The 18,069-nt window shown below is 42.7% G+C and overlaps 10 non-coding genes across 10 annotated transcripts; all 10 read right to left on the bottom strand.

Moving 5' to 3' along the window:
- Nucleotides 1-1,001: 1,001 nt before the first annotated feature.
- trnai-aau (transfer RNA isoleucine (anticodon AAU)) lies at nucleotides 1,002-1,075 on the bottom strand. The gene has a single exon. It is a non-coding gene; the product is annotated as a tRNA-Ile (tRNA).
- A 2,424-nt stretch (nucleotides 1,076-3,499) lies between these two features.
- On the bottom strand, nucleotides 3,500-3,572 carry trnal-uag (transfer RNA leucine (anticodon UAG)). Its single transcript has one exon. It is a non-coding gene; the product is annotated as a tRNA-Leu (tRNA).
- A 3,333-nt stretch (nucleotides 3,573-6,905) lies between these two features.
- Nucleotides 6,906-6,979, bottom strand: trnai-aau (transfer RNA isoleucine (anticodon AAU)). The gene has a single exon. It is a non-coding gene; the product is annotated as a tRNA-Ile (tRNA).
- Nucleotides 6,980-8,384: 1,405 nt separating this feature from the next.
- trnai-aau (transfer RNA isoleucine (anticodon AAU)) lies at nucleotides 8,385-8,458 on the bottom strand. Its single transcript has one exon. It is a non-coding gene; the product is annotated as a tRNA-Ile (tRNA).
- Nucleotides 8,459-9,859: 1,401 nt separating this feature from the next.
- On the bottom strand, nucleotides 9,860-9,933 carry trnai-aau (transfer RNA isoleucine (anticodon AAU)). The gene has a single exon. It is a non-coding gene; the product is annotated as a tRNA-Ile (tRNA).
- Nucleotides 9,934-11,328: 1,395 nt separating this feature from the next.
- On the bottom strand, nucleotides 11,329-11,402 carry trnai-aau (transfer RNA isoleucine (anticodon AAU)). The gene has a single exon. It is a non-coding gene; the product is annotated as a tRNA-Ile (tRNA).
- Nucleotides 11,403-12,807: 1,405 nt separating this feature from the next.
- On the bottom strand, nucleotides 12,808-12,881 carry trnai-aau (transfer RNA isoleucine (anticodon AAU)). Its single transcript has one exon. It is a non-coding gene; the product is annotated as a tRNA-Ile (tRNA).
- Nucleotides 12,882-14,276: 1,395 nt separating this feature from the next.
- Nucleotides 14,277-14,350, bottom strand: trnai-aau (transfer RNA isoleucine (anticodon AAU)). Its single transcript has one exon. It is a non-coding gene; the product is annotated as a tRNA-Ile (tRNA).
- A 945-nt stretch (nucleotides 14,351-15,295) lies between these two features.
- Nucleotides 15,296-15,368, bottom strand: trnar-ucg (transfer RNA arginine (anticodon UCG)). The gene has a single exon. It is a non-coding gene; the product is annotated as a tRNA-Arg (tRNA).
- Nucleotides 15,369-17,228: 1,860 nt separating this feature from the next.
- trnai-aau (transfer RNA isoleucine (anticodon AAU)) lies at nucleotides 17,229-17,302 on the bottom strand. Its single transcript has one exon. It is a non-coding gene; the product is annotated as a tRNA-Ile (tRNA).
- Nucleotides 17,303-18,069: the final 767 nt, after the last annotated feature.

Genomic DNA, 18,069 nt, shown 5'->3' with positions numbered 1-18,069 from the left:
TAATTGCTATTTGTGCATACCTCTTTAGCAGTGAAGAAGTGTGATTGATAAAACCTTTTCGCTTGAATGTTACCCAGTTTTTGCAACCTTGAAACACACGGAAAAAAAGATTTTCCAGGCACACCCAGTGAGTAAGTACAAGAAGAGCAACCACAAAGGGACTCGACCCTTCAATCTTCCTATTTGAAGTCAGATGCTTTGTCCATTAGGTCACTTGGTCTGAACTAGGGTGGGTTTCGAAAGGTTAGGGGAGCTAGGACAGTGAGGAAGGGGGACTTGATTGTAAAACAGGACATGTGAAAACTTCACAATTGTAAAGCCCATAGACAGCGTGAAGCATTTGTGAATGTGATGTTGTGTCAGATACTCTTCGATATCATTGTGTGCATATGTACATGCAGGAAAATGTTTCTTGTGCAAAACAGCTCAGTGAGGGTGATTGATAATAGCTTCCTTTGCTTACGTGTCACTCTGTTCCTACGACCATGAAAACCCCATGGAAGTTTGTACTTTCCAGGCACATCAAACAGAAAGGACTGGAAGGTCAACCACGAAAGGACTCAAACCCTCAATCTTCTGATCCAAAGTCAGAAGCCTTGTCCATTAGGCCACGTGGTCGGAACCGAGTCTTTCAAAGGACTGAAGCCGTGCTCATTAGACTGTGTGGTCTGAACAGAGGTTTGTTTCAGGAGGCTAGAGGAGCTGGGTGAGTGAGGAAGGGAGACTTGATTGTAAAAACGTACATGTGAATAATTTTTTGAATTGCAAAACCTGTAGACAGCGTTGAACTATCTGGGAATGTGAAATTATGTGAGTATTCTTTGATATCATTAACTAAAAAGGAAATGCGGGAAAGGTTTCTTATGCAAGACAGTTCAGTCAGCAATGTTACCTGGTTGATAACTCAAAAGGCCAGGTTTATGTAGCATGTGAAAAGCAAGCAACCGTGCAGTCAGGATTAATCTTGCCTTGGAAAGAGTTGCTTGCATCGTGCGTTTCAATGGCCAGTATGGGGATTGAACCCATGACCTTGGCGTTATTAGCACCACGCTCTAACCATCTGAGCTAACCGGCCCAGCATGCTGCAAAAGAGTCATTTTCCCAGCTGCACAGCTGCGACAATGTCTCAGTGATTTTGTCTGACATACGATGGCCCTTTCATAATGGGTGACGTCATAATCCTTTCTTTTGGACATCAGAGATGATGCAGTTCCATGGCCAAACAGTTGGAGATGAAATCATTTTAATTCAAGGAAGTGGGTCTTTGCTGATCTCATGTACTGACTTGTAATAGGGCCTCTTGTAGATTTGTTTCTTTTTTCAAATGAGCACTGCAGACAGATGGGAATTCAAATTTTTTGTAAGTAGAGATTAGGGGCAAGAAAGAAGATCAGCCACTGGCACCATCGCCTCTACGCTCTAACCTTCTCAATTGAACATCCTGGTCTTAAGAGCAGCACATTGAGTTCCGGAAGATAATTGCTATTTGTGCATACCTCTTTAGCAGTGAAGAAGTGTGATTGATAAAACCTTTTGGCTTGAATGTTACCCTGTTTTTGCAACCTTGAAACACACGGAAAAAAAGATTTTCCAGGCACACCCAGTGAGTAAGTACAAGAAGAGCAACCACAAAGGGACTCGACCCTTCAATCTTCCTATTTGAAGTCAGATGCTTTGTCCATTAGGTCACTTGGTCTGAACTAGGGTGGGTTTCGAAAGGTTAGGGGAGCTAGGACAGTGAGGAAGGGAGACTTGATTGTAAAACAGGACATGTGAAAACTTCACAATTGTAAAGCCCATAGACAGCGTTGAAGCATTTGTGAATGTGATGTTGTGTCAGATACTCTTCGATATCATTGTGTGCATATGTACATGCAGGAAAATGTTTCTTGTGCAAAACAGCTCAGTAAGGGTGATTGATAATAGCTTCCTTTGCTTAAGTGTCACTCTGTTCCTACGACCATGAAAAACCCATGGAAGTTTGTACTTTCCAGGCACATCAAACAGAAAGGACTGGAAGCTCAACCACAAAGGGACTCGAATCCTCAATCTTCTGATCCGAAGTCAGACGCCTTGTCCATTAGGCCACGTGGTCGGAACCGAGTCTTTCAAAGGACTGAAGCCGTGCTCATTAGACTGTGTGGTCTGAACAGAGGTTTTTTTCAGGAGGCTAGAGGAGCTGGGTGAGTGAGGAAGGGAGACTTGATTGTAAAAACGTACATGTGAATAATTTTTTGAATTGCAAAACCTGTAGACAGCGTTGAACTATCTGGGAATGTGAAATTATGTGAGTATTCTTTGATATCATTAACTAAAAAGGAAATGCGGGAAAGGTTTCTTATGCAAGACAGTTCAGTCAGCAATGTTACCTGGTTGATAACTCAAAAGGCCAGGTTTATGTAGCATGTGAAAAGCAAGCAACCGTGCAGTCAGGATTAATCTTGCCTTGGAAAGAGTTGCTTGCATCGTGCTTTTCAATGGCCAGTATGGGGATGGAACCCATGACCTTGGCGTTATTAGCACCACTCTCTAACCATCTGAGCTAACCGGCCCAGCATGCTGCAAAAGAGTCATTTTCCCAGCTGCACAGCTGCGTCAATGTCTCAGTGATTTTGTCTGACATACGATGGCCCTTTCATAATGGGTGACGTCATAATCCTGTCTTTGGACATCAGAGATGATGTAGTTCCATGGCCAAACAGTTGGAGATGAAATCATTTTAATTCAAGGAAGTGGGTCTTTGCTGATCTCATGTACTGACTTGTAATAGGGCCTCTTGTAGATTTGTTTCTTTTTTCAAATGAGCACTGCAGACAGATGGGAATTCAAATTTTTTGTAAGTAGAGATTAGGCGCAAGAAAGAAGATCAGCCACTGGCACCATCGCCTCTACGCTCTAACCTTCTCAATTGAACATCCTGGTCTTAAGAGCAGCAAATTTGACTTCCGGAAGATAATTGCTATTTGTGCATACCTCTTTAGCAGTGAAGAAGTGTGATTGATAAAACCTTTTCGCTTGAATGTTACCCTGTTTCTGCAACCTTGAAACACACGGAAAAAAAGATTTTCCAGGCACATCCATTGAGTAAGTACAAGAAGAGCAACCACAAAGGGACTCGACCCTTCAATCTTCCTATTTGAAGTCAGATGCTTTGTCCATTAGGTCACTTGGTCTGAACTAGGGTGGGTTTCGAAAGGTTAGGGGAGCTAGGACAGTGAGGAAGGGAGACTTGATTGTAAAACAGGACATGTGAAAACTTCACAATTGTAAAACCGATAGACAGCGTTGAAGCATTTGTGAATGTGATGTTGTGTCAGATACTCTTCTATATCATTGTGTGCATATGTACATGCAGGAAAATGTTTCTTGTGCAAAACAGCTCAGTGAGGGTGATTGATAATAGCTTCCTTTGCTTAAGTGTCACTCTGTTCCTACGACCATGAAAAACCCATGGAAGTTTGTACTTTCCAGGCACATCAAACAGAAAGGACTGGAAGCTCAACCACGAAGGGACTCGAACCCTCAATCTTCTGATACTAAGTCAGACGCCTTGTCCATTAGGCCACGTGGTCGGAACCGAGTCTTTCAAAGGACTGAAGCCGTGCTCATTAGACTGTGTGGTCTGAACAGAGGTTTTTTCAGGAGGCTAGAGGAGCTGGGTGAGTGAGGAAGGGAGACTTGATTGTAAAAACGTACATGTGAATAATTTTTTGAATTGCAAAACCTGTAGACAGCGTTGAACTATCTGGGAATGTGAAATTATGTGAGTATTCTTTGATATCATTAACTAAAAAGGAAATGCGGGAAAGGTTTCTTATGCAAGACAGTTCAGTCAGCAATGTTACCTGGTTGATAACTCAAAAGGCCAGGTTTATGTAGCATGTGAAAAGCAAGCAACCGTGCAGTCAGGATTAATCTTGCCTTGGAAAGAGTTGCTTGCATCGTGCTTTTCAATGGCCAGTATGGGGATGGAACCCATGACCTTGGCGTTATTAGCACCACTCTCTAACCATCTGAGCTAACCGGCCCAGCATGCTGCAAAAGAGTCATTTTCCCAGCTGCACAGCTGCGTCAATGTCTCAGTGATTTTGTCTGACATACGATGGCCCTTTCATAATGGGTGACGTCATAATCCTGTCTTTGGACATCAGAGATGATGTAGTTCCATGGCCAAACAGTTGGAGATGAAATCATTTTAATTCAAGGAAGTGGGTCTTTGCTGATCTCATGTACTGACTTGTAATAGGGCCTCTTGTAGATTTGTTTCTTTTTTCAAATGAGCACTGCAGACAGATGGGAATTCAAATTTTTTGTAAGTAGAGATTAGGCGCAAGAAAGAAGATCAGCCACTGGCACCATCGCCTCTACGCTCTAACCTTCTCAATTGAACATCCTGGTCTTAAGAGCAGCAAATTTGACTTCCGGAAGATAATTGCTATTTGTGCATACCTCTTTAGCAGTGAAGAAGTGTGATTGATAAAACCTTTTCGCTTGAATGTTACCCTGTTTCTGCAACCTTGAAACACACGGAAAAAAAGTTTTCCAGGCACATCCATTGAGTAAGTACAAGAAGAGCAACCACAAAGGGACTCGACCCTTCAATCTTCCTATTTGAAGTCAGATGCTTTGTCCATTAGGTCACTTGGTCTGAACTAGGGTGGGTTTCGAAAGGTTAGGGGAGCTAGGACAGTGAGGAAGGGAGACTTGATTGTAAAACAGGACATGTGAAAACTTCACAATTGTAAAACCGATAGACACCGTTGAAGCATTTGTGAATGTGATGTTGTGTCAGATACTCTTCCATATCATTGTGTGCATATGTACATGCAGGAAAATGTTTCTTGTGCAAAACAGCTCAGTGAGGGTGATTGATAATAGCTTCCTTTGCTTAAGTGTCACTCTGTTCCTACGACCATGAAAAACCCATGGAAGTTTGTACTTTCCAGGCACATCAAACAGAAAGGACTGGAAGCTCAACCACAAACGGACTCGAACCCTCAATCTTCTGATCCGAAGTCAGACGCCTTGTCCATTAGGCCACGTGGTCGGAACCGAGTCTTTCAAAGGACTGGAGCCGTGCTCATTAGACTGTGTGGTCTGAACAGAGGTTTGTTTCAGGAGGCTAGAGGAGCTGGGTGAGTGAGGAAGGGAGACTTGATTGTAAAAACGTACATGTGAATAATTTTTTGAATTGCAAAACCTGTAGACAGCGTTGAACTATCTGGGAATGTGAAATTATGTGAGTATTCTTTGATATCATTAATTAAAAAGGAAATGCGGGAAAGGTTTCTTATGCAAGACAGTTCAGTCAGCAATGTTACCTGGTTGATAACTCAAAAGGCCAGGTTTATGTAGCATGTGAAAAGCAAGCAACCGTGCAATCAGGATTAATCTTGCCTTGGAAAGAGTTGCTTGCATCGTGCTTTTCAATGGCCAGTATGGGGATGGAACCCATGACCTTGGCGTTATTAGAACCACTCTCTAACCATCTGAGCTAACCGGCCCAGCATGATGCAAAAGAGTCATTTTCCCAGCTGCAAAGCTGCGTCAATGTCTCAGTGATTTTTGTCTGACATAAGATGGCCCTTTCACAATGGGTGACGTCATAATCCTGTCTTTTGGACATCAGAGATGCTGCAGTTCCATGGCCAAACAGTTGGAGATGAAATCATTTTAATTCAAGGAAATGGGTCTTTGCTGATCTCATGTACTGACTTGTAATAGGGCCTCTTGTAGATTTGTTTCTTTTTTCAAATGAGCACTGCAGACAGATGGGAATTCAGATTTTTTGTAAGTAGAGATTAGGGGCAAGAAAGAAGATCAGCCACTGGCACCATCGCCTCTACGCTCTAACCTTCTCAATTGAACATCCTGGTCTTAAGAGCAGCACATTGAGTTCCGGAAGATAATTGCTATTTGTGCATACCTCTTTAGCAGTGAAGTGTGATTGATAAAACCTTTTCGTTTGAATGTTACCCTGTTTTTGCAACCTTGAAACACACGGAAAAAAAGATTTTCCAGGCACATCCAGTGAGTAAGTACAAGAAGAGCAACCACAAAGGGACTCGACCCTTCAATCTTCCTATTTGAAGTCAGATGCTTTGTCCATTAGGTCACTTGGTCTGAACTAGGGTGGGTTTCGAAAGGTTAGGGGAGCTAGGACAGTGAGGAAGGGAGACTTGATTGTAAAACAGGACATGTGAAAACTTCACAATTGTAAAGCCCATAGACAGCGTTGAAGCATTTGTGAATGTGATGTTGTGTCAGATACTCTTCGATATCATTGTGTGCATAAGTACATGCAGGAAAATGTTTCTTGTGCAAAACAGCTCAGTGAGGGTGATTGATAATAGCTTCCTTTGCTTAAGTGTCACTCTGTTCCTACAACCATGAAAAACCCATGGAAGTTTGTACTTTCCAGGCACATCAAACAGCAAGGACTGGAAGCTCAACCACGAAGCGACTCGAACCCTCAATCTTCTGATCCGAAGTCAGACGCCTTGTCCATTAGGCCACGTGGTCGGAACCGAGTCTTTCAAAGGACTGGAGCCGTGCTCATTAGACTGTGTGGTCTGAACAGAGGTTTGTTTCAGGAGGCTAGAGGAGCTGGGTGAGTGAGGAAGGGAGACTTGATTGTAAAAACGTACATGTGAATAATTTTTTGAATTGCAAAACCTGTAGACAGCGTTGAACTATCTGGGAATGTGAAATTATGTGAGTATTCTTTGATATCATTAACTAAAAAGGAAATGCGGGAAAGGTTTCTTATGCAAGACAGTTTAGTCAGCAATGTTACCTGGTTGATAACTCAAAAGGCCAGGTTTATGTAGCATGTGAAAAGCAAGCAACCGTGCAGTCAGGATTAATCTTGCCTTGGAAAGAGTTGCTTGCATCGTGCTTTTCAATGGCCAGTATGGGGATTGAACCCATGACCTTGGCGTTATTAGCACCACGCTCTAACCATCTGAGCTAACCGGCCCAGCATGCTGCAAAAGAGTCATTTTCCCAGGTGCACAGCTGCGTCAATGTCTCAGTGATTTTGTCTGAGATACGATGGCCCTTTCATAATGGGTGACGTCATAATCCTGTCTTTTGGACATCAGAGATGATGCAGTTCCATGGCCAAACAGTTGTAGATGAAATCATTTTAATTGAAGGAAGTGGGTCTTTGCTGATCTCATGTACTGACTTGTAATAGGGCCTCTTGTAGATTTGTTTCTTTTTTCAAATGAGCACTGCAGACAGATGGGAATTCAGATTTTTTGTAAGTAGAGATTAGGGGCAAGAAAGAAGATCAGCCACTGGCACCATCGCCTCTACGCTCTAACCTTCTCAATTGAACATCCTGGTCTTAAGAGCAGCAAATTTGACTTCCGGAAGATAATTGCTATTTGTGCATACCTCTTTAGCAGTGAAGAAGTGTGATTGATAAAACCTTTTCGTTTGAATGTTACCCTGTTTTTGAAACCTTGAAACACACGGAAAAAAAGATTTTCCAGGCACATCCAGTGAGTAAGTACAAGAAGAGCAACCACAAAGGGACTCGACCCTTCAATCTTCCTATTTGAAGTCAGATGCTTTGTCCATTAGGTCACTTGGTCTGAACTAGGGTGGGTTTCGAAAGGTTAGGGGAGCTAGGACAGTGAGGAAGGGAGACTTGATTGTAAAACAGGACATGTGAAAACTTCACAATTGTAAAGCCGATAGACAGCGTTGAAGCATTTGTGAATGTGATGTTGTGTCAGATACTCTTCGATATCATTGTGTGCATAAGTACATGCAGGAAAATGTTTCTTGTGCAAAACAGCTCAGTGAGGGTGATTGATAATAGCTTCCTTTGCTTAAGTGTCACTCTGTTCCTACAACCATGAAAAACCCATGGAAGTTTGTACTTTCCAGGCACATCAAACAGCAAGGACTGGAAGCTCAACCACGAAGCGACTCGAACCCTCAATCTTCTGATCCGAAGTCAGACGCCTTGTCCATTAGGCCACGTGGTCAGAACCGAGTCTTTCAAAGGACTGAAGCCGTGCTCATTAGACTGTGTGGTCTTGATCAGAGGTTTGTTTCAGGAGGCTAGAGGAGCTGGGTGAGTGAGGAAGGGAGACTTGATTGTAAAAACGTACATGTGAATAATTTTTTGAATTGCAAAACCTGTAGACAGCGTTGAACTATCTGGGAATGTGAAATTATGTGAGTATTCTTTGATATCATTAACTAAAAAGGAAATGCGGGAAAGGTTTCTTATGCAAGACTGTTCAGTCAGCAATGTTACCTGGTTGATAACTCAAAAGGCCAGGTTTATGTAGCATGTGAAAAGCAAGCAACCGTGCAGTCAGGATTAATCTTGCCTTGGAAAGAGTTGCTTGCATCGTGCTTTTCAATGGCCAGTATGGGGATTGAACCCATGACCTTGGCGTTATTAGCACCACGCTCTAACCATCTGAGCTAACCGGCCCAGCATGCTGCAAAAGAGTCATTTTCCCAGCTGCACAGCTGCGTCAATGTCTCAGTGATTTTGTCTGAGATACGATGGCCCTTTCATAATGGGTGACGTCATAATCCTGTCTTTTGGACATCAGAGATGATGCAGTTCCATGGCCAAACAGTTGGAGATGAAATCATTTTAATTCAAGGAAGTGGGTCTTTGCTGATCTCATGTACTGACTTGTAATAGGGCCTCTTGTAGATTTGTTTCTTTTTTCAAATGAGCACTGCAGACAGATGGGAATTCAGATTTTTTGTAAGTAGAGATTAGGGGCAAGAAAGAAGATCAGCCACTGGCACCATCGCCTCTACGCTCTAACCTTCTCAATTGAACATCCTGGTCTTAAGAGCAGCACATTGAGTTCCGGAAGATAATTGCTATTTGTGCATACCTCTTTAGCAGTGAAGTGTGATTGATAAAACCTTTTCGTTTGAATGTTACCCTGTTTTTGCAACCTTGAAACACACGAAAAAAAAGATTTTCCAGGCACATCCAGTGAGTAAGTACAAGAAGAGCAACCACAAAGGGACTCGACCCTTCAATCTTCCTATTTGAAGTCAGATGCTTTGTCCATTAGGTCACTTGGTCTTAACTAGGGTGGGTTTCGAAAAGTTAGGGGATCTAGGACAGTGAGGAAGGGAGACTTGATTGTAAAACAGGACATGTGAAAACTTCACAATTGTAAAGCCCATAGACAGCGTTGAAGCATTTGTGAATGTGATGTTGTGTCAGATACTCTTCGATATCATTGTGTGCATAAGTACATGCAGGAAAATGTTTCTTGTGCAAAACAGCTCAGTGAGGGTGATTGATAATAGCTTCCTTTGCTTAAGTGTCACTCTGTTCCTACAACCATGAAAAACCCATGGAAGTTTGTAATTTCCAGGCACATCAAACAGCAAGGACTGGAAGCTCAACCACGAAGCGACTCGAACCCTCAATCTTCTGATCCGAAGTCAGACGCCTTGTCCATTAGGCCACGTGGTCGGAACCGAGTCTTTCAAAGGACTGAAGCCGTGCTCATTAGACTGTGTGGTCTTGATCAGAGGTTTATTTCAGGAGGCTAGAGGAGCTGGGTGAGTGAGGAAGGGAGACTTGATTGTAAAAACGTACATGTGAATAATTTTTTGAATTGCAAAACCTGTAGACAGCGTTGAACTATCTGGGAATGTGAAATTATGTGAGTATTCTTTGATATCATTAACTAAAAAGGAAATGCGGGAAAGGTTTCTTATGCAAGACAGTTCAGTCAGCAATGTTACCTGGTTGATAACTCAAAAGGCCAGGTTTATGTAGCATGTGAAAAGCAAGCAACCGTGCAGTCAGGATTAATCTTGCCTTGGAAAGAGTTGCTTGCATCGTGCTTTTCAATGGCCAGTATGGGGATTGAACCCATGACCTTGGCGTTATTAGCACCACGCTCTAACCATCTGAGCTAACCGGCACAGCATGCTGCAAAAGAGTCATTTTCCCAGCTGCACAGCTGCGTCAATGTCTCAGTGATTTTGTCTGAGATACGATGGCCCTTTCATAATGGGTGACGTCATAATCCTGTCTTTTGGACATCAGAGATGATGCAGTTCCATGGCCAAACAGTTGGAGATGAAATCATTTTAATTCAAGGAAGTGGGTCTTTGCTGATCTCATGTACTGACTTGTAATAGGGCCTCTTGTAGATTTGTTTCTTTTTTCAAATGAGCACTGCAGACAGATGGGAATTCAGATTTTTTGTAAGTAGAGATTAGGGGCAAGAAAGAAGATCAGCCACTGGCACCATCGCCTCTACGCTCTAACCTTCTCAATTGAACATCCTGGTCTTAAGAGCAGCACATTGAGTTCCGGAAGATAATTGCTATTTGTGCATACCTCTTTAGCAGTGAAGAAGTGTGATTGATAAAACCTTTTCGCTTGAATGTTACCCTGTTTTTGCAACCTTGAAACACACGGAAAAAAAGATTTTCCAGGCACATCCAGTGAGTAAGTACAAGAAGAGCAACCACAAAGGGACTCGACCCTTCAATCTTCCGATTTGAAGTCAGATGCTTTGTCCATTAGGTCACTTGGTCTGAACTAGGGTGGGTTTCGAAAGGTTAGGGGAGCTAGGACAGTGAGGAAGGGAGACTTGATTGTAAAACAGGACATGTGAAAACTTCACAATTGTAAAGCCCATAGACAGCGTTGAAGCATTTGTGAATGTGATGTTGTGTCAGATACTCTTCGATATCATTGTGTGCATAAGTACATGCAGGAAAATGTTTCCTGTGCAAAACAGCTCAGTGAGGGTGATTGATAATAGCTTCCTTTGCTTAAGTGTCACTCTGTTCCTACGACCATGAAAAACCCATGGAAGTTCCAGGCACATCAAACAGAAAGGCCTGGAAGCTCAACCACGAAGCGACTCGAACTCTCAATCTTCTGATACGAAGTCAGACGCCTTGTCCATTAGGCCACGTGGTCGGAACCGAGTCTTTCAAAGGACTGAAGCCGTGCTCATTAGACTGTGTGGTCTGAACAGAGGTTTGTTTCAGGAGGCTAGAGGAGCTGGGTGAGTGAGGAAGGGAGACTTGATTGTAAAAACGTACATGTGAATAATTTTTTGAATTGCAAAACCTGTAGACAGCGTTGAACTATCTGGGAATGTGAAATTATGTGAGTATTCTTTGATATCATTAACTAAAAAGGAAATGCAGGAAAGGTTTCTTATGCAAGACAGTTCAGTCAGCAATGTTACCTGGTTGATAACTCAAAAGGCCAGGTTTATGTAGCATGTGAAAAGCAAGCAATCGTGCAGTCAGGATTAATCTTGCCTTGGAAAGAGTTGCTTGCATCGTGCTTTTCAATGGCCAGTATGGGGATTGAACCCATGACCTTGGCGTTATTAGCACCACACTCTAACCATCTGAGCTAACCGGCCCAGCATGCTGCAAAGGAGTCATTTTCCCAGCTGCAAAGCTGCGTCAATGTCTCAGTGATTTTTGTCTGACATACGATGGCCCTTTCATAATGGGTGACGTCATAATCCTGTCTTTTGGACATCAGAGATGATGCAGTTCCATGGCCAAACAGTTGGAGATGAAATCATTTTAATTCAAGGAAGTGGGTCTTTGCTGATCTCATGTACTGACTTGTAATAGGGCCTCTTGTAGATTTGTTTCTTTTTTCAAATGAGCACTGCAGACAGATGGGAATTCAGATTTTTTGTAAGTAGAGATTAGGGGCAAGAAAGAAGATCAGCCACTGGCACCATCGCCTCTACGCTCTAACCTTCTCAATTGAACATCCTGGTCTTAAGAGCAGCACATTGAGTTCCGGAAGATAATTGCTATTTGTGCATACCTCTTTAGCAGTGAAGAAGTGTGATTGATAAAACCTTTTCGCTTGAATGTTACCCTGTTTTTGCAACCTTGAAACACACGGAAAAAAAGATTTTCCAGGCACATCCAGTGAGTAAGTACAAGAAGAGCAACCACAAAGGGACTCGACCCTTCAATCTTCCTATTTGAAGTCAGATGCTTTGTCCATTAGGTCACTTGGTCTGAACTAGGGTGGGTTTCGAAAAGTTAGGGGATCTAGGACAGTGAGGAAGGGAGACTTGATTGTAAAACTGGACATGTGAAAACTTCACAATTGTAAAGCCCATAGACAGCGTTGAAGCATTTGTGAATGTGATGTTGTGTCAGATACTCTTCGATATCATTGTGTGCATAAGTACATGCAGGAAAATGTTTCTTGTGCAAAACAGCTCAGTGAGGGTGATTGATAATAGCTTCCTTTGCTTAAGTGTCACTCTGTTCCTACAACCATGAAAAACCCATGGAAGTTTGTAATTTCCAGGCACATCAAACAGCAAGGACTGGAAGCTCAACCACGAAGCGACTCGAACCCTCAATCTTCTGATCCGAAGTCAGATGCCTTGTCCATTAGGCCACGTGGTCGGAACCGAGTCTTTCAAAGGACTGAAGTCGTGCTCATTAGACTGTGTGGTCTTGATCAGAGGTTTGTTTCAGGAGGCTAGAGGAGCTGGGTGAGTGAGGAAGGGAGACTTGATGGTAAAAACGTACATGTGAATAATTTTTTGAATTGCAAAACCTGTAGACAGCGTTGAACTATCTGGGAATGTGAAATTATGTGAGTATTCTTTGATATCATTAACTAAAAAGGAAATGCGGGAAAGGTTTCTTATGCAAGACAGTTCAGTCAGCAATGTTACCTGGTTGATAACTCAAAAGGCCAGGTTTATGTAGCATGTGAAAAGCAAGCAACCGTGCAGTCAGGATTAATCTTGCCTTGGAAAGAGTTGCTTGCATCGTGCTTTTCAATGGCCAGTATGGGGATTGAACCCATGACCTTGGCGTTATTAGCACCACGCTCTAACCATCTGAGCTAACCGGCCCAGCATGCTGCAAAAGAGTCATTTTCCCAGCTGCACAGCTGCGTCAATGTCTCAGTGATTTTGTCTGAGATACGATGGCCCTTTCATAATGGGTGACATCATAATCCTGTCTTTTGGACATCAGAGATGATGCAGTTCCATGGCCAAACAGTTGGAGATGAAATCATTTTAATTCAAGGAAGTGGGTCTTTGCTGATCTCATGTACTGACTTGTAATAGGGCCTCTTGTAGATTTGTTTCTTTTTTCAAATGAGCACTGCAGACAGATGGGAATTCAGATTTTTTGTAAGTAGAGATTAGGGGCAAGAAAGAAGATCAGCCACTGGCACCATCGCCTCTACGCTCTAACCTTCTCAATTGAACATCCTGGTCTTAAGAGCAGCACATTGAGTTCCGGAAGATAATTGCTATTTGTGCATACCTCTTTAGCAGTGAAGAAGTGTGATTGATAAAACCTTTTCGCTTGAATGTTACCCTGTTTTTGCAACCTTGAAACACACGGAAAAAAAGATTTTCCAGGCACATCCAGTGAGTAAGTACAAGAAGAGCAACCACAAAGGGACTCGACCCTTCAATCTTCCGATTTGAAGTCAGATGCTTTGTCCATTAGGTCACTTGGTCTGAACTAGGGTGGGTTTCGAAAGGTTAGGGGAGCTAGGACAGTGAGGAAGGGAGACTTGATTGTAAAACAGGACATGTGAAAACTTCACAATTGTAAAGCCCATAGACAGCGTTGAAGCATTTGTGAATGTGATGTTGTGTCAGATACTCTTCGATATCATTGTGTGCATAAGTACATGCAGGAAAATGTTTCCTGTGCAAAACAGCTCAGTGAGGGTGATTGATAATAGCTTCCTTTGCTTAAGTGTCACTCTGTTCCTACGACCATGAAAAACCCATGGAAGTTCCAGGCACATCAAACAGAAAGGACTGGAAGCTCAACCACGAAGCGACTCGAACTCTCAATCTTCTGATACGAAGTCAGACGCCTTGTCCATTAGGCCACGTGGTCGGAACCGAGTCTTTCAAAGGACTGAAGCCGTGCTCATTAGACTGTGTGGTCTGAACAGAGGTTTGTTTCAGGAGGCTAGAGGAGCTGGGTGAGTGAGGAAGGGAGACTTGATTGTAAAAACGTACATGTGAATAATTTTTTGAATTGCAAAACCTGTAGACAGCGTTGAACTATCTGGGAATGTGAAATTATGTGAGTATTCTTTGATATCATTAACTAAAAAGGAAATGCAGGAAAGGTTTCTTATGCAAGACAGTTCAGTCAGCAATGTTACCTGGTTGATAACTCAAAAGGCCAGGTTTATGTAGCATGTGAAAAGCAAGCAATCGTGCAGTCAGGATTAATCTTGCCTTGGAAAGAGTTGCTTGCATCGTGCTTTTCAATGGCCAGTATGGGGATTGAACCCATAACCTTGGCGTTATTAGCACCACACTCTAACCATCTGAGCTAACCGGCCCAGCATGCTGCAAAGGAGTCATTTTCCCAGCTGCAAAGCTGCGTCAATGTCTCAGTGATTTTTGTCTGACATAAGATGGCCCTTTCACAATGGGTGACGTCATAATCCTGTCTTTTGGACATCAGAGATGCTGCAGTTCCATGGCCAAACAGTTGGAGATGAAATCATTTTAATTCAAGGAAATGGGTCTTTGCTGATTTCATGTACTGACTTGTAATAGGGCCTCTTGTAGATTTGTTTCTTTTTTCAAATGAGCACTGCAGACAGATGGGAATTCAGATTTTTTGTAAGTAGAGATTAGGGGCAAGAAAGAAGATCAGCCACTGGCACCATCGCCTCTACGCTCTAACCTTCTCAATTGAACATCCTGGTCTTAAGAGCAGCACATTGAGTTCCGGAAGATAATTGCTATTTGTGCATACCTCTTTAGCAGTGAAGTGTGATTGATAAAACCTTTTCGTTTGAATGTTACCCTGTTTTTGCAACCTTGAAACACACGGAAAAAAAGATTTTCCAGGCACATCCAGTGAGTAAGTACAAGAAGAGCAACCACAAAGGGACTCGACCCTTCAATCTTCCTATTTGAAGTCAGATGCTTTGTCCATTAGGTCACTTGGTCTGAACTAGGGTGGGTTTCGAAAGGTTATGGGAGCTAGGACAGTGAGGAAGGGAGACTTGATTGTAAAACAGGACATGTGAAAACTTCACAATTGTAAAGCCGATAGACAGCGTTGAAGCATTTGTGAATGTGATGTTGTGTCAGATACTCTTCGATATCATTGTGTGCATATGTACATGCAGGAAAATGTTTCTTGTGCAAAACAGCTCAGTGAGGGTGATTGATAATAGCTTCCTTTGCTTAAGTGTCACTCTGTTCCTACGACCATGAAAAACCCATGGAAGTTTGTACTTTCCAGGCACATCAAACAGAAAGGACTGGAAGCTCAACCACAAAGGGACTCGAACCCTCAATCTTCTGATCCGAAGTCAGACGCCTTGTCCATTAGGCCACGTGGTCGGAACCAAGTCTTTCAAAGGACTGAAGCCGTGCTCATTAGACTGTGTGGTCTGAACAGAGGTTTGTTTCAGGAGGCTAGAGGAGCTGGGTGAGTGAGGAAGGGAGACTTGATTCTAAAAACGTACATGTGAATAATTTTTTGAATTGCAAAACCTGTAGACAGCGTTGAACTATCTGGGAATGTGAAATTATGTGAGTATTCTTTGATATCATTAACTAAAAAGGAAATGCGGGAAAGGTTTCTTATGCAAGACAGTTCAGTCAGCAATGTTACCTGGTTGATAACTCAAAAGGCCAGGTTTATGTAGCATGTGAAAAGCAAGCAACCGTGCAGTCAGGATTAATCTTGCCTTGGAAAGAGTTGCTTGCATCGTGCTTTTCAATGGCCAGTATGGGGATGGAACCCATGACCTTGGCGTTATTAGCACCACTCTCTAACCATCTGAGCTAACCGGCCCAGCATGCTGCAAAAGAGTCATTTTCCCAGCTGCACAGCTGCGTCAATGTCTCAGTGATTTTGTCTGACATACGATGGCCCTTTCATAATGGGTGACGTCATAATCCTGTCTTTTGGACATCAGAGATGATGCAGTTCCATGGCCAAACAGTTGGAGATGAAATCATTTTAATTCAAGGAAGTGGGTCTTTGCTGATCTCATGTACTGACTTGTAATAGGGCCTCTTGTAGATTTGTTTCTTTTTTCAAATGAGCACTGCAGACAGATGGGAATTCAGATTTTTTGTAAGTAGAGATTAGGGGCAAGAAAGAAGATCAGCCACTGGCACCATCGCCTCTACGCTCTAACCTTCTCAATTGAACATCCTGGTCTTAAGAGCAGCACATTGACTTCCGGAAGATAATTGCTATTTGTGCATACCTCTTTAGCAGTGAAGAAGTGTGATTGATAAAACCTTTTCGCTTGAATGTTACCCTGTTTCTGCAACCTTGAAACACACGGAAAAAAAGATTTTCCAGGCACATCCATTGAGTAAGTACAAGAAGAGCAACCACAAAGGGACTCGACCCTTCAATCTTCCTATTTGAAGTCAGATGCTTTGTCCATTAGGTCACTTGGTCTGAACTAGGGTGGGTTTCGAAAGGTTAGGGGAGCTAGGACAGTGAGGAAGGGAGACTTGATTGTAAAACAGGACATGTGAAAACTTCACAATTGTAAAGCCCATAGACAGCGTTGAAGCATTTGTGAATGTGATGTTGTGTCAGATACTCTTCGATATCATTGTGTGCATAAGTACATGCAGGAAAATGTTTCTTGTGCAAAACAGCTCAGTGAGGGTGATTGATAATAGCTTCCTTTGCTTAAGTGTCACTCTGTTCCTACAACCATGAAAAACCCATGGAAGTTTGTACTTTCCAGGCACATCAAACAGCAAGGACTGGAAGCTCAACCACGAAGCGACTCGAACCCTCAATCTTCTGATCCGAAGTCAGACGCCTTGTCCATTAGGCCACGTGGTCGGAACCGAGTCTTTCAAAGGACTGGAGCCGTGCTCATTAGACTGTGTGGTCTGAACAGAGGTTTGTTTCAGGAGGCTAGAGGAGCTGGGTGAGTGAGGAAGGGAGACTTGATTGTAAAAACGTACATGTGAATAATTTTTTGAATTGCAAAACCTGTAGACAGCGTTGAACTATCTGGGAATGTGAAATTATGTGAGTATTCTTTGATATCATTAACTAAAAAGGAAATGCGGGAAAGGTTTCTTATGCAAGACAGTTTAGTCAGCAATGTTACCTGGTTGATAACTCAAAAGGCCAGGTTTATGTAGCATGTGAAAAGCAAGCAACCATGCAGTCAGGATTAATCTTGCCTTGGAAAGAGTTGCTTGCATCGTGCTTTTCAATGGCCAGTATGGGGATTGAACCCATGACCTTGGCGTTATTAGCACCACGCTCTAACCATCTGAGCTAACCGGCCCAGCATGCTGCAAAAGAGTCATTTTCCCAGGTGCACAGCTGCGTCAATGTCTCAGTGATTTTGTCTGAGATACGATGGCCCTTTCATAATGGGTGACGTCATAATCCTGTCTTTTGGACATCAGAGATGATGCAGTTCCATGGCCAAACAGTTGTAGATGAAATCATTTTAATTGAAGGAAGTGGGTCTTTGCTGATCTCATGTACTGACTTGTAATAGGGCCTCTTGTAGATTTGTTTCTTTTTTCAAATGAGCACTGCAGACAGATGGGAATTCAGATTTTTTGTAAGTAGAGATTAGGGGCAAGAAAGAAGATCAGCCACTGGCACCATCGCCTCTACGCTCTAACCTTCTCAATTGAACATCCTGGTCTTAAGAGCAGCACATTGAGTTCCGGAAGATAATTGCTATTTGTGCATACCTCTTTAGCAGTGAAGTGTGATTGATAAAACCTTTTCGTTTGAATGTTACCCTGTTTTTGCAACCTTGAAACACACGGAAAAAAAGATTTTCCAGGCACATCCAGTGAGTAAGTACAAGAAGAGCAACCACAAAGGGACTCGACCCTTCAATCTTCCTATTTGAAGTCAGATGCTTTGTCCATTAGGTCACTTGGTCTGAACTAGGGTGGGTTTCGAAAGGTTAGGGGAGCTAGGACAGTGAGGAAGGGAGACTTGATTGTAAAACAGGACATGTGAAAACTTCACAATTGTAAAGCCGATAGACAGCGTTGAAGCATTTGTGAATGTGATGTTGTGTCAGATACT

The sequence above is a fragment of the Channa argus genome, unplaced genomic scaffold (assembly GCF_033026475.1).
Source record: "Channa argus isolate prfri unplaced genomic scaffold, Channa argus male v1.0 Contig035, whole genome shotgun sequence".
Lineage (NCBI taxonomy): Eukaryota > Metazoa > Chordata > Actinopteri > Anabantiformes > Channidae > Channa > Channa argus.
The sequence above is the reverse complement of the archived record's forward strand: the minus strand, read 5'-3'. Positions and strand labels throughout refer to the sequence as shown.